Source organism: Cucurbita pepo, chromosome 12 (genome assembly GCF_057944985.1).
Source record: "Cucurbita pepo subsp. pepo isolate OVF chromosome 12, ASM5794498v1, whole genome shotgun sequence".
Lineage (NCBI taxonomy): Eukaryota > Viridiplantae > Streptophyta > Magnoliopsida > Cucurbitales > Cucurbitaceae > Cucurbita > Cucurbita pepo.
This window is the reverse complement of record NC_141809.1, coordinates 8,999,907-9,015,529: the sequence shown is the minus strand read 5'-3', so window position 1 is coordinate 9,015,529 and position 15,623 is coordinate 8,999,907. Positions and strand designations below refer to the sequence as shown.

General features: G+C 33.7%; 2 pseudogenes; both read right to left on the bottom strand.

Annotated features, from left to right (window-relative positions):
• Positions 1-516: 516 nt before the first annotated feature.
• On the bottom strand, positions 517-873 carry LOC147789972 (polygalacturonase pseudogene; annotated as a pseudogene).
• A 12,944-nt stretch (positions 874-13,817) lies between these two features.
• On the bottom strand, positions 13,818-15,271 carry LOC147789971 (exopolygalacturonase pseudogene; annotated as a pseudogene).
• Between the last annotated feature and the right edge of the window lie 352 nt (positions 15,272-15,623).

Below are 15,623 nucleotides of genomic sequence, written 5' to 3'. Positions count from 1 at the left end.
TCCTTCAAACAGTCGACCATCTTATTTATTTCGAAAAGTACAACAAAAGAAACTCAAAAGAATGAGAGTCAAATGGATAGAGGCGGTCTTCTTTTTTAATTAAGGTTGTCTATTATATTTGAAGTTCTATGGCAATGAACAATCCATTGGACAACATAAGGAGAGGAGCATATCTTGGGGTTCGGTCTTCCTGAAATGATAGGTTTCACATTCGTGCATTGGGAAGAAATAGGACCTTTTATTCCATTGTAAGTGAGGTCAATGTTGCTTACTTTTACATCGTCACATGGTAAGTGACGGCTGCAAATAAGTTTGATTGCCAGCAGAGTTGCAGAACTTCCTCTAATGTTCTTGAAGCTCACTGTACTAATCTTAATTTTTGAAGGAATCTAAAAATTAAAATGAGACAACAAATGGTTTATTTGTTAAGTTATAATGAAAAAATGAATGAAAGGTTCGAGAATGCGATCCATACCTGCCGATTGCACTGATTCCACGGACAATACTCTTGGTCTATTAGAATAGGTTGCTAACATTGACCATTATAATGTCCAAAAAGTGCATATTGGTGGCGGTGCTGCTAGCAGCAGAAGCTGGCCACGTTTTGATCCTAACACCATTAGTGGTGTTAATTAACGTGCAGTTCTTTACGATGACACCTTCAACAAGTTCTTCGTTAGTGTATCTTCCAAGACTTCCGATGCTTATTCCATGTCCTGGTCTGCACGTCACGTTGGTGACTTCAATTAGTTTGCTTCCATCTCCAAGAGAAATGCAATCATCTCCAGTTGCAATTTTGGACTTTGTGATTGTGATCTTATTTGATGGACCGATGTGTATTCCATCAGAGTTTGGACTGTTTTCTGGTGTCATTATATTGATATTATTGATATTATATTTGATGGACTTTAAATTTGACGTGGGTATAGAGACTAAAAAGAAAAATGATTCTAGTTTTTTAGAACAATATTTTGTATACCAAAGGTACAAATACTTTTCGAAGTGGCTCTTGTAGCTTAGTTGGTTAGAGCGGTCATTTCGTATCCGAGCTTTAGGTTCTAGGTAGGCGAGCAAATACAGTATACAAATTATATGTTGCTCAATGGCCATTAGAGACAAAAAGTGAAGAAAATGAAAAATAAAAAGAAATATTTGACGTGGGTATAGAGACTAAAAAGAAAAATGATTCTAGTTTTTTAGGGGAACAATATTTTGTATACCAAAGGTACAAATACAGAAACTTGGAAGTAAAAGAATTTTCTTTCTAAGGGGAGCACTCAATCTATGTGTATCTACCTTTTCGGTTGAATTCTTGTCGAAAATTAAAATTCTTATTATAAAGCAAGTTTGAATAATTAATTTCAACTCGTGCCAATATCTAACTCATGGAAAAAAATAAGACCAATGGGCTGCATAGGAAGCGGCACTCCCATTTCACTTTTACATCCATGCATGACTTAAAGATAAAAGGGAAGACCTCGACAAGATTAAAACCACGGAATGAAAATAATTTTAAGTTTGCATTACAAGGAAATCAATTGAATTCGAGGACGAATCCTCTTGAAGAATGGGAGAATGAACGAATAAGGTGTCTTAATTATGCCACAAAAACTTCTTGGTGGATAATAAGATTGTAGGGTAGGTGTTTAAATTTAGAGATGTTTTATAGTATTTTTTTCACATTATAATATTATATTAAAATTCTAAGTTAAAATTAATTAATGGACGTTATGGTATTGATGGACAAGACATTTACAACATTTCAATAGACTATATATTACTTTAAAGGTTTATTTTCAAGGTTATAAATAGTCATTTATGTTATTAGTATGGTACAAAGATTTTGGATATTAGAATAAAAGTTGAATAGTATGCTTCTTTACCCATGAACTTGTTCTTTTGCATTTCTTGTGTTTAGATTTACGTGCTAGAGTTATGCAAGTAGGCTTGACTGAGTTATTCTGTGAAGCGATTCGAATCATGAGTTTATAAATGAGTTTTTTTGTTTTTTTTTCCTTTTTACTCTTTATCTTAATCATTGAGGTAATCGGTTCAAAAACTTTCTCTTGGATTGATTGCTTATCGTTTTGTGGTTTCTTGGATAATTTAGATCTAAACATCTTGTTCTTCAACAGTAATATTAGATCGAATTTCAAGAGTTTCATAACATATCTATTTCGTAATACAATTTTATTTGATTTGGGTTTACATTAAAAAGACAAATTAGTATTTTGCTTATTTTTCTCATTCATATAAATATGTCTTTTGGTTTGTATTTTATGATACACTAGCTTGGGTGTTTATTCGTTTGGTGATTTAAGAATTGGTATGTTTTTTGTTTCAAGTAGCTCTTGTAGCTCAGTTGGTTAGAGCACCCGTTTAGAGCATTATTGCCCTTTAGTACGTATTCTCCATGATTGTGAGCTAGTACATTGAATAGAATAGAGAATATTTCTTTCCGTCAACAAAAGAGGATCGTTCCCCAAATGTCCATTTACAACATGAACGTTATATGTCGTAGGTACCTGTTTATATGTTGAATTCTTGTAACAACTTGAACCCCAACAAAAGCTACAATTAACTTTATTATAATATAAGATTAAAGCCATTTTTCGATCTTGCTTCCACTATTGGTACAACAATTGGTATCATAGTTTTGTGGTTGTAGCATTTCGGCACACAACAAGTGGTATCAGAGCTTTGAAGGTTGTATTAACTTTATTATAATATAAGATTAAAGCCATTTTCGATCTTGCCTCCACTATTGGTACAACAATTGGTATCATAGTTTTGTGGAGCATTTCGGCACACAACAACTGGTATCAAAGCGTGGTTGTCGTATTTCGGGAATTCTAAAAGTTTTGACCCCCATCAACCATGAAACGTGCTCACAATCGTGTTATGTAGTATGCCATGTAATGTGGGTCATGTGAGACGCCATGTAATGTAAGAAACATATATGCGATGTTAGCACTACTTATGTAATGTCATGTTAGATATGTTAAGGGACCTCATGATGTATGTCACGTGCATCGAGATTCTTCCCCTTTATGTTACGAAAGAATGAAATACGATATTTATGTTTGTCATGATATCATGCGGGCCCTTTTCTATTCTGTGGTGTTCGGCTACGTGTAACACGTTGTGCTCGACCAAGTCAGGTCCAGGGGGTATGTTTACGAGGTCGCCTGGTGGGTCCATGTACACGTACATGGGTCGTGTGTGAAGGAGTACCACACACCCAACCCTACCCAGAATAGGAAAGCTGTGTGAAGGAGTACCACACACCCAACCCTACACAGAATAGGAAAGCTCCCAAGGCTATGAAAAGTTTATGAAAAGTCAAGGTCCCGCTCATATGATGCATGTGTTTGCATTCCTAACCCCAATAGTGGGTGACTTACTGAGTATTTCATAAAATACTCCAGCCTCAAGCCACGTGTTACCTACATTTTTAGGTAAAGACCCTACATTTTTTTTTCGGGTAAAGGCATGGCAACAATGTACGGTTGACCAAGCTTGAAGCTGAGAACACATGTAAATTGGAGATGGGATATTTTTAGGAGTTTACCCTTGGACTGTTTTACGTTACAGTATTGCTTTATTTTGATTTATTTTTAAATTCATTTAGCTTTATTTAGATTCATTTTTAAATTCAGTTATTTGAAGGTGGAGATGGGATATTTTTAGGAGGTAAGAGCTTTATTTAGATTCATTTTTAAATTCAGTTATTTGAACGTGGAGATGAGATATTTTTAGGAGGTAAGCCAATGTACGGAAGCTGAGAACCTTGGAGATGGGATATTTTTAGGAGTTTACCATTCGATTGTTTTAAGTTACATTGATTTATTTTTAAATTCAGTTATTTGAAATTCTAATTCATTCTTAAATTCAGTTATCTGATAGTTTATTTTTGGAGATAAGGTTGTTTTGGAGCGGATTCATTTTTAAATTCATTTATTTGAAAGTTTATTTTTGGAGCGGATTCATTTTTAAATTCATTTATTTGAAAGTTTATTTTTAGAGTTAGGGTTGTTTCAAATTCAGTTATTTGAAAGTCTAGATTCATTCTTAAATTCAGTTATCTGAAAGTTTATTTTTGGAGATAAGGTTGTTTGGGAGCGGATTCATTTTTAAATTCAGTTATTTGAAAGTTTATTTTTAGAGATAAGGATGTTTTGGTTCGATTACGAAATAGAAGGTTATTTATGATGAGCTTACGCTTAATAAGTTATGTATGCATAAGTGACGTCACTAATTAGGTTAAAGAAAATTAGGGTCGTTACCGTTGTTCTCAAAAAAGTTGACTCTTAAGGTTAAATTGGTAATCATCTCCACCGATTAAGCAAATTATGAACTTGTTGTAAATTGTCATAAATTTTTTTATTTAATTTAGTTATTAACTCGTTTTGGTTAAATAAAAATATTAATTTGGTTATTTAATCTTTAACCCTTTTAATTAATATCTTATTTATTTTGGTTATTAATCCTCATTTAGTATATATATAACATTCATATTCTACCTCAATTATCCCTATATAAAGGGTTTGTCTAGGAGATTGAGGATATCGGAATTTGATTGAGTTTGTGTGTCACATTGTATTTTGAGTGACATTTTGGATAAACTTTTTTGTAAGAGACTTTGTAGCGTGAGAGTGAAGTATTCACTTGTAAACACTTTGATTATTAGTATACTTGTAAACACTTTGATTATTAGTGATTGGTGGCTATACGTGGATGTAGGGGAATTTCTTGTCTCTGAACCACATAAATCTTTGTCTTTTTGTTAAAATTTCATTAGTTGGTGTTGTGAGTACATTTGATCTTGCTTCCACTATTGGTACAACAATTGATATCATAGTTTTGTGGTTGTAGCATTTCGGGGCATAACAAATGGTATTAGAGCTTTGAAGGTTGTATCATTTTTGTACAAGTGGTATCAAAGCCTGGTTGTGGTATTTGGGGTATTCTAAAAGTTTTGACCCCATCAACTACAAAACATGCTCACAATCGTGCTTATTTTCTTGAAAATCAATTTTCAAGAATTGTATTTTTCTACTTTCATCCAGATTACTTGTTACAAATGGCAGAGTCATCTGATATTAAATCAGGATGTGGATCGAGAATTTTGAGTTTTAATCTTGAAGTAGAAAAATTTGATGGAATCAATAATTTTGGTGTTTGGCGCAAAGTTACTGATTTGTTGGCCATGCAAGACCTTGATGCTTCTCTCGTAGCGAAGATGCCTGAAAACATAATGAAAACATGACAGACGCATAAGTATGTATGACTCAAATTTGATCTTGGTTATAACATATGTGAAGATGGAAAGCTCAAAGATTGGAATTGAGAGAAGTTCAATTGATCCAATTTTGGTTTCTAGAAGATGTAGATGGAAGATTTTCTGTACCAGAAAGATCTCCATGAATCTCTATTGGGGTGAAACCAAATATCATAACCACAGAGCAGCGAAAGCTCAAGGATCGGCAGGCCTTAGGGTTGATTTGGTTGACACTGTCAAAAAATGTGGCGTTTCACATTATCAAGGAGAAGATAATGTAAGTTCTATTGAAGGCGCTATTAAATAGGTACGAAAAACCGTTGAGTATGAACAAGGTGTATTTGATTCGAAGATTTTTCAATCTACAAATGTCTGAAGGTAGATCTGTTGTGGATCATATAAATGAATTCAATATGATTTTAAGTCAACTGAGTTCGGTGGAAATTAATTTTGAAGATTAAATTAAAGAACTGATTTTGATGTCCTCTTTACAGTTGTGGGATACTGTTGTTGTCGCAAACAACCGTTCCCAAATATCTAATAAGTTGAAGTTTAATTAAATTTGAGATTTAGTTCTCAGCGAAAGTATTTGAAAACGGAAAATTGGAGATTCGTAAGGCAATGCTCTTAGTGTTGATCAAAGGGGAAAAAGTAAATGAAAGAGCCCAAACAAACAAGGACGATGAAAATCAAAGAACCGAAAAAAATCTCCAAACATGCTAAACGTAACGTGTTGCAATAATTCTTATTGTGGACAGCTCGATTGAATCTTGGATTTTGGATTTAGGCGCATTATTCCATTCTACTCTAAGTAAGAAATTGTTTCAAAATTTCAAATCCGAATTTTTTTTTAAGGTGTATCTTGCCGACAAGAAAAACCTTGATGATTGAAATCAATGGAGATGTCTGCAAACAAACTCGAGTAAGAAATCAGGACATTAAAGAAGTTTAGATATATTTCTGGTCTCAAGAAGAATATAATCTCTATGGATTAGTTGGATAGCACATGTTATGCACCAGAATTTGGAAAAAGTTCGTGAAAGATTGTGAAGGGTTCCATGGTCAGCACATGACACAAAATTTGATATATATGTAGAGTGCATAAACATGGTTGTCGTAAAGTGGAATCATGAGGGATGATTAGATGGTGAGAACCTACAACTCTGAACCATGAAAGACTCAAGGAGTCAGGAATTATGAGAGTGGAGACTTGAGTCCCTACCAAGACCGCCTAACCACCCTTGAGACCTAGAAGGCCACCTAAGTACCTCAGGATGTAGAAGAAAGATTTCTAAACCGATAGTAGCTGGTATGGCGTTCAACTAGTTTCCACTCACCTTTCCACTCTTGTACGATACCATCAAGCGAGGTGTTACATTGGTTAGGATTGTGATACTCAGTGGTAGATTGACTATTCTGCATGGTGGGTCCATCCTATGGTAGAACATTGAACACGCAAGTAGTTAGAGGTTAACCTGCACATAAGATTCTTCCTATGTGAGGATTTCCTATGGGAGGATGTTGATCATGCAGGTTGTTGGGTTTTATGTCCTAAAACTCATAGTTTGTAAATAAAAACATATTCTATTTTCAATAAAGTTATCATTGATGTTTATTCAGTAAAGATTGTTATTGAATAAATTGTATTTTACTATCGTTAATCTAAATCGAATAAACTAAGAATACTCTAGCTATAGTATGATTACTTGAACTATATGTAGAAACATAAGAGTGGATCAAGTTCAAGTATATAGTCAAAATAATCTATAGTACAAGGATAAGGCTGAGTACCTTATCTTGGGGACACTGTGGATGCGGCCCACTTTTGTATATGACATAACAATGTGATTACTAAATTGTACATGCGGAGACATGTGAGTGGTGGCGTCCTACGCAATGAGTATTGAATAAGATTGGACCATGAAGAAAATCACTCTCACTTTATAATGTCGTTTACTGTTGAGACTGATTTTCTTTTCATTCAATGACCTAGGTAACTCTATCTTAATCCTGAGCTAACCATGAACTTCTGTTTATTCGAAATTATCCTTAGAATTGCATGGGTGAGAGTGACTCGAGTTCGCCGACTCAATAGGTCTCCCATTTCAGGGGTAACACTAGGTGAATGGCTGGGGCGTGGGGTGCAAGATGGAATTCGCTCCTACCTACTTTTAGGGATAGAAGAGAGGTAGTTCCCTTAGGTACTGACTCTAGGTATTAAACAAGGGGCCCACCCTCGCATTGGCCTGAGAGGGATTCGGTTTACTAGTTTGACCACAAACCAATTGTTCATAAGAGGATCAGTGGGACATAAGAAACAAGAAGTAACTTCAGGGGTAAAACGGTTAATTGACCCAACTCTAGTTACGAACAACTTGTGAAGGATCGACTTACTAATCATAGTTATATCAAATGGACAAAAATATATCTATAGTGAGGGGAGTGCAACTACTAGGCTATAGTGGAGTGTCTTAGTAGTTAACGAGTGTTGGTTAACAAGGTTAATGAATTTAACCGGTTAATCTTGGATTGTTGGAGCTCATGATCTATAGGTCCATTAGGTCTCTCTACTAGCTCATATCGAACTAAACCATAGAACAGTGTGACGAGTGGGTTCGAAGTGTTCGAATTCAAATTAGGGAATATGCGCTACATATATACGATGTATTTAACCCTTTTTTTGTTTTATTTATGAATTAAATAAAAAAGAGAATCTGAGATATTTAAATAAGATTTAAATATTTTAATCAAATATGTGTCGAAATTGATTGGGATTGGGATTTGAATTAATATTAAATATTAATTAAATGGTTTAATTAATCATTTAATATTACTTAATTTGAAATTAATTATTCAAATTAATTGTTGAATTAAAATGAAGAAAATAAGAAGGTTGGCTTCACTCGATGGAAGAATCCATGTTTGAGTTAGTGGAATTTTGGGATGTCAAAATTTGGTTTAACCAAACTTGCATGCTTGCCAAATAAACCCACAGACAAATTTAAATATTATTTTGAGTGTCAAAATTTGGTGAACTCAAACTTGCATGTTTGCCACATAATCCCAAACATTTGAGTGGAATATTGAGTGTCAAAATTTGGTGATCTCAAATTTGCATCAACATGCAAACATAACTCTATAAATAGAGTGATCAAGGTACATGAACTTCTCCCTTCCAAAAACCATGAGAAAAACTCTCACAAACTCTCTGTTCATATATACTAAATCCCTCCCAAGTTTAGTCACTCAACGGATTCCACAATCCCGTTCTAAGGTCGGAGAATAGTGGAGAAGACACTAGTGGTGGTTCGAAACCGATTCGTGAGGAAAAAGGAATTTAAACTACAAAAGGTTAGTACTAAAACACCTTGAGTTTTAATACTTATGAACATGCTAGTTATTTACTATAATTGATGTTCTAAGAGTGCCTAAGATCCAAATTGCTTTCTCATGTGTTATATTAACATCATCAATAACTTTTCGAGCTGGCTTGTATCGAAAAGTAGCACGCCCCAACCTTGGATGATCTCATGGCCTGTGCGACGGGTTTGCCAGTTCACTCCTCCATTGACGACAAGCAGGCTGACACTCACCATGTTCCTCACCTGGTACAAAGTTATATGTCGTAGCGCATCATCCTTAGATGTCGGATACCGCTATGAAGGTTAAATCTTCTGCCCAAGTGTCTGTACCAAGACTGTGAAACTCTAGAGCCTATAGAGTAAGCTGGTGGTTCCCTACTCTGACATGGATGCGATAAGAGCCTATAAGTATGTTGCTTATTAAATATATTTATACTCATTCCTATTTACATTTCTTTTTCAGGTCCGTGAAGCTACAGATCGTGGCGATAGGGTTCTTGGGAGCTTAGAAGTCACAGAGGAATTGTCGACTTGAGGTGTTTTTGATATGAACCAAGAGACATCAATCATACAATATACTTCAATGTAGCATGAATTGAAACATCTTTTGATAATTTTGACAACCTAAGGCAAGAACACTTGATTGAGATTCGAATCACTCCACAAGCAAGATCGATCATGTCTAGCTTGAATGACTCTTGTTGATCAAATATCTCAAACACTTATTTGAGATTCGAATCACTCCACAAGCAAGATTGATCATGTCGAGCTTGAATGATTCTACATGCAATCTAAACTACATAGAATTGCAAAGAAACTTAGCCATTGGCTAAAGAAAAGCACAAATGCTTCTTTCTATATTTCCCAAGTCTACTTACAAATACAACATACATGGCTTTATATAGCCTCAAAATGAAACTATTAAAGACATTCCAAGAGTTGTAACATTCATACTTAATGGCGATAATTAACCATTATGTAATTGTAACCTAAAGTAAATTAAAAGTCTTAAATAACAATCAAACTTCATTCCTCTTCAATGTGGCATGAATTGCTTGATAATTTTGACAACATTTTCTTCACATCTTCATTGAAGTATATTGTATGATTGATGTCTCTCGGTTCATATCATTCTCCACTTCTTCAAGAGGATTCGTCCTCGAATCTATTTGTGCAACTTTGCTGCAAAAAAAAAAAAAAAAAAAAAAAAGATATGGAAATATAGACGACCTCGCAACACTCTCTCACGTGTATACACTCAAGAAATTTTAGGCCACTCTGTTTGCACTCATTTACACAAATGAAGCTCTCATTCTCACCTCTCAAATTTTTTTAGTAGAGCCCAGATTGGATTTTTTTATTTTGGGTCGATTAAAAACTATAAAGATAAAAACAAATTGAAAATAAACGCAAAGGAAACATATATCCAATCTTGAGCCTGAAGCTCTGATACCAAATGATATGATAAGGAATCAACTACAAGGGGAGTAAGATTCGGATTACCTTGTTGATCGAATATCTCAAGTCAAGAACACTTTTTTTGAGATTTGAATCACTCCACAAGCAAGATTGATCATGTCTAGCTTCAATGATTCTTGTTGATCAAATATCTCAAGACAAGAACACTTGATTGAGATACGAATCACTCCACAAGCAAGATTGATCATGTCGAGCTTGAATGATTCTACATGCAACCTAAACTACATAGAGTTGCATAGAATGATATGAACCAAGAGACATCAATCATACAATAACTCTAAATTACTCTAAATTGCAACCCACCCAAAATTTACAACAATCAAACTTCATTCTTCTTCAATGTAGCATGAATTGAAAAATCTTTTGATAATTTTGACAACCTTCTCTTCATATCTTCATTGAAGTATATTGTATGATTGATGTCTCTTGGTTCATATCAGTTTTTCTAGACTACGTACATATAGTTGTCACTTAATACATGTCATATTTGTTGGAATTTATGCCCTAAAGCCTCGTAATTAATTATTTAGTTTTTAACAATAATTTTTATTAGTTTATTTGTAATTTAATTGTTATCCATGGTATGAAAATCCAAGGTTATTAATGTAATCTTGAACCGTATTTGGTTGACATACAAGAGGATCGTGTTCAAGTAATAACCTAAAAAGTCTATAGTATATGGATAAAGTTGGATGCCTTATCTTGGTAACACTATTGATACGACCCACTTTGTAATGGTTACAAATGATTTGATTCAAATCGTTCATATGGAGACATGTAAGTGGGGCTACCCTATACAATGAGTTTGTATAAGACTGGACAAATAAATGTTTAATCTCTCTTTATAAATCCGTTAATTGAGAAGATTAATATTTCACACAATGATCATATGCGAGTCGATCTTAATCCTGAGTGAGTTATGAACTCCTGCCAGTGAGGGCTTGTTCTTTAATTTACATGGGTGAGAATGGCTCTTTAGGCCGATTCAATGTGCCTACAATTTTAGGGACTTGACCAATCAGGGAGTTTGAAACATAATATCATGAGATGAAATTCACTCTTTTCCAGATGAGGAAACTAGATGAGTTGTTCTCTTAAGTACTGATTTCGGGACTTGAACAATGGGGCCCCACCCTCTCTCTGGCCCAAGAGGGACTTGGTTTATGATTGGATCATAAACAAATTGTTTATTAGAGAATTAGTGGTACTTAAGTTGAAAAATGTAATTACAGGGGTAAAACGGACTTTTGACCCAGCTACAATTATGAACAACTCGTGAAGGATCGACTTGCTTGTAATGATTTTATCAATGGAAATAACTTGTCCTACAGTACATAAGAGTGCAACTCTAGGTCTATAGTGGAGTGACCTATAGTTAATGAATGGAAATTGATTAATTAAAGAGTTTAATTAATTAATTTTGTATCACTGGAGCTTATAATCGGTAGGTCCATAAGGTTTTCTTGCTAGCTCATAACAACGTTAAAGGTTCAATTTATTTGAAAGAATATTTGAAGTGTTCAAATTGATATTTAAAATAATTAGATATATTAAATATAAAGGGGAAAATAAATTTAATTTGAAGTGTCAAACTAATATTTATATATTAGATATTAAATAAATTGAGAAAATATATTTAATTTGAAGGTTTCAAATTAATATTTAATATATTAAATATATTTAAAAAGACAAATATATTTATTATATATGATACCATTAAATATTAAATTATTATACATTAAATAAAAATATATTTGAAATTTGAATCAAGTTCAAATTAATTAAATATATATTAGGATATCTTATAATATTTAAATATAGTTTAGATGAGGTATTATATCATAATAATATTAAATATGTAAATATATTATTTGCAAACATTCTCCGAGTAATAACAGACCAATCTCTCCCCCTTTCTTTGGAGAATGAAATTACATCTGGAGAGATTTTTCCAAACGGATTACATCTTAGGAGACATGAACAGGATTACATCTCAAAAAAAAAAAAAAAAAAAAAAAAAAAACAAACAAAACAAAACAAGAACCCCTTAAACCGATTAGTGTAATGTCCCATGAACAGGATTTGAACCAAATTTTTTAGTATGAATTTGACACCCAATGGCTCCAGCATTTTTCGACATCTTTTGCAATATGACCATATTATTTACTCCTCATGAAGTGTTTCTAAGAAGGAAAATTATTCTTACGGATCAACATGAGTTGTTTTTAGCATATTTTGCTTTACCCACATGTTTGTTAAGACAATTTCAAGAGGTAGCCAAACATAATATTGTTTGAAACTAAACACGCTTAACTTTTGAGTCTTATGATTGAACCACCAAAAGTAGGCAACGTGATTTTTAGAGATAGTTTTCACTCCTAGGAACAATTTAAAACAAGTAACTAATGTGACCATATCATTAAAGATGCAAGGAATTGTGGGGGCCATCAGATGCCAAATTTGGATTCCAAATCGTGGTCCAAATTTTAGGCATGAGATTACATCTTAGGAGGCATGTGAGTAAGGAAAAAACATGCTACAAAAAATTGTGTTGGTTTGTGTGGATAGTTTTCACTCTTATAAGCAATTCAAGATAAGTTGGTAATGTAGGTATATCAGTTGCTAGTTGCTGAATCCAAATTCGAAATCGTGGTCCAAATCTAGCATGGGTACCATTTGCCATTTCCAAATGGCTTAGTTCCCTTTTCTTTTTTTTTTTTTAAGATATTATTCTAAACATAAAAATCAAAAGATTTAATTATGTAATAAGGGTTGTTTGAGTTGAATAAATTTATGATCCAATTAACTTACTTAGGCCTCAAAGATATCTCAACTCGACCCAGCTAAACTCACGAACAACAAATATCTTAAGACTTGAAAACACAAAACATAGCATTATGGATCGAGACCAAGTTTTGTTTTTATTTTCTCTCTTTTGTGATTTATGTTGTTTGTTGGCCTTATTTAGCACGGATTTGGGCCAATTTTGATGAGTTCCTGTGCATTAAACTCCTAGAACATTTAGCTACTTTTGATATTTAATTTTTCTAGGACTATCGACATTTTTCCTAAAACTAAACTTGGTCGGGATAAATAGGTAGATAATTCAATATTAAATGTAAATTCCTAAAATACATATTAATACTTGTCACTTAATTTTCTAATCTGAAACCTAAATTTTTTGAAGTCATATCCAAAAGTTGCAACGAAAATTACATGATTGACGAAAAAGATAGATTTAAGGACACGACTTGCTAGATTAGTCACCTCTAATGTCAATTCTTCTTTAACGATAATGATGGATGTGTGCCATATGGGACGGATATAGTTAGGAGATTCGATCTAACTTATCGATTCTGTCTAAAAGATTTTTAATGGTAATTAATTTGTTTAGGGTAAACGGAAAGAGGAGTTAGATATTTTTGTTGGTTAAAGATTCTTTCCTTGAGTTATGGATTAGTTTTTTTTTAATAATGGTTGTTACAGTTACATTGTCTTATTTCAAATTCAAATCTAGAACGAAAAATAAGACTGGAACCAGTTTATTATATAAGGTCGAGGTACTAAAAACATTAGGTTGTTCACGACACAAAGTCTCCTTCAAACATTCGACCATCTTATTTATTTCGAAAAGTACAACAAAAGAAACTCAAAAGAATGAGAGTCAAATGGATAGAGGCAGTCTACTTTTTTAATTAAGGCTGTCTATTATTTTGAAATTGTATGGCAATGAACAATTCATGGGACAACATAAGAGAGGAGCATATCTTGGGGTTCTGTCTTAATGAAATGATAGGTTTCACATTCGTGCATTGGGAGGAAATAGGACCTTTTATTCCATTGTAAGTGAGGTCAATGTTGCTTACTTTTACATCGTCACATAGTAAGTGACGGCTGCAAATAAGTTTGATTGCCAGCGGAGTTGCAGAACTTCCTCTAATGTTCTTGAAGCTCACTATACTCATCTTAATTTTGTAAGGAATCTGAAAATTAAAATGAGACAACAAATGGTTTATTTGTGAACTTATAATGAAACAATGAATCAAAGGTTTGAGAATGCGATCCATACCTACCGATTGCACTGATTCCACGGACAATACTCTTGGTCTATTAGAATAGGGTTGCTAACATTGACCATTATAATGTCCAAAAAGTGCATATTGGTGGCGGTGCCGCTAGCCGCAGAAGCTGGCCACGTTTTGATCCTAACACCATTAGTGGTGTTATTTAACGTGCAGTTCTTTACGATGACACCTTCAACAGGTTCTTCGTTAGTGTATCTTCCAAGACTTCCGATGTTTATTCCATGTCCTGGTCCGCACGTCACATTGGTGACTTCAATTAGTTTGCTTCAATCTCCAAGAGAAATGCAATCATCTCCAATTGCAATTTTGGACTTTGTGATTGTGATCTATTTGATCGACCGATGTGTATTCCATCAGTGTTGGGATTGTTTTCTGGTGCCATTATATTGATATTATGGAATGTGAGGTTGTTGCAGCCGATGACATTGATATAGAAGTTCTTGCTATCAAGTGATGTTATTCTCTTAACGGTTGAATTGGTGATGAAGTTGAACCTCAAACTCTAAACATTTTGTATAATCAAATAATATTTTGTGAGAGTCGGTAATGATGCTAAAAATTTGAATAGAACCCAATAAAATTGAAAACTCAAAAAAAATTTACTTTTTCCCTGGATTGTTTAAAGATTATCCTCTAGAAAATGAAGAACATTGACCAAATCGTAAATGTCAGAACATTAGAGAAGACATGTAAGAGGCTCTTTCAAAAACAACAAGATGCATGAGATTGAGAAGGAAAGCTAAAGGAATATTACTTACAACCGGGAGTTGGGCACAATTTATGCATTTGTGGCAATTGTTCCTTTTCCAAGCTGCCTTTCCTTGGCCATCAAAAACTCCTTCACCTGATAATGTCAATCTATCAACACGTGCAAAAGTGATCCAATTATCTCCGGGAAGACTTTTTAGTGCCTGCAATGTTCCTCGAAGTTGAAAGTCAATTCGGCTATTACAAGGTCCTTCAAACTTCCCTTGCTTTACTCTAAATATCCCTCCTGGAATAAAAATTGCACTAGAACGATTGGACGTGCATGCATCCCTCCATGCATTTGCTAAAGCCGACATTTCACAACTAACAAAAACTTATAGCAAACAATTGATCAGCTCAACTAGTGATAATATTGATGTTCATATTATATATTTACCTTCATGATGTCAGTACCAGACACTATGTTACCATATCTTTTCAAAGAAAAAACAACATCGGCACTAGATTGAGCATCGACGGTAGGAGCTAACAATAGTAACATCAAAATTGTAGCGGCCAAGAAACTCGATTTGATCGTACTCATGAAGCCTTTGCTTTCTTTTCTTTTTTTATGTATATCGTTTGAAAACTAGTGAGAGACAATGATATTTCCTTTTAGATTTGGAACTTTTTATGTATTTAATACAAATTGAAAATAGGAATCAAATT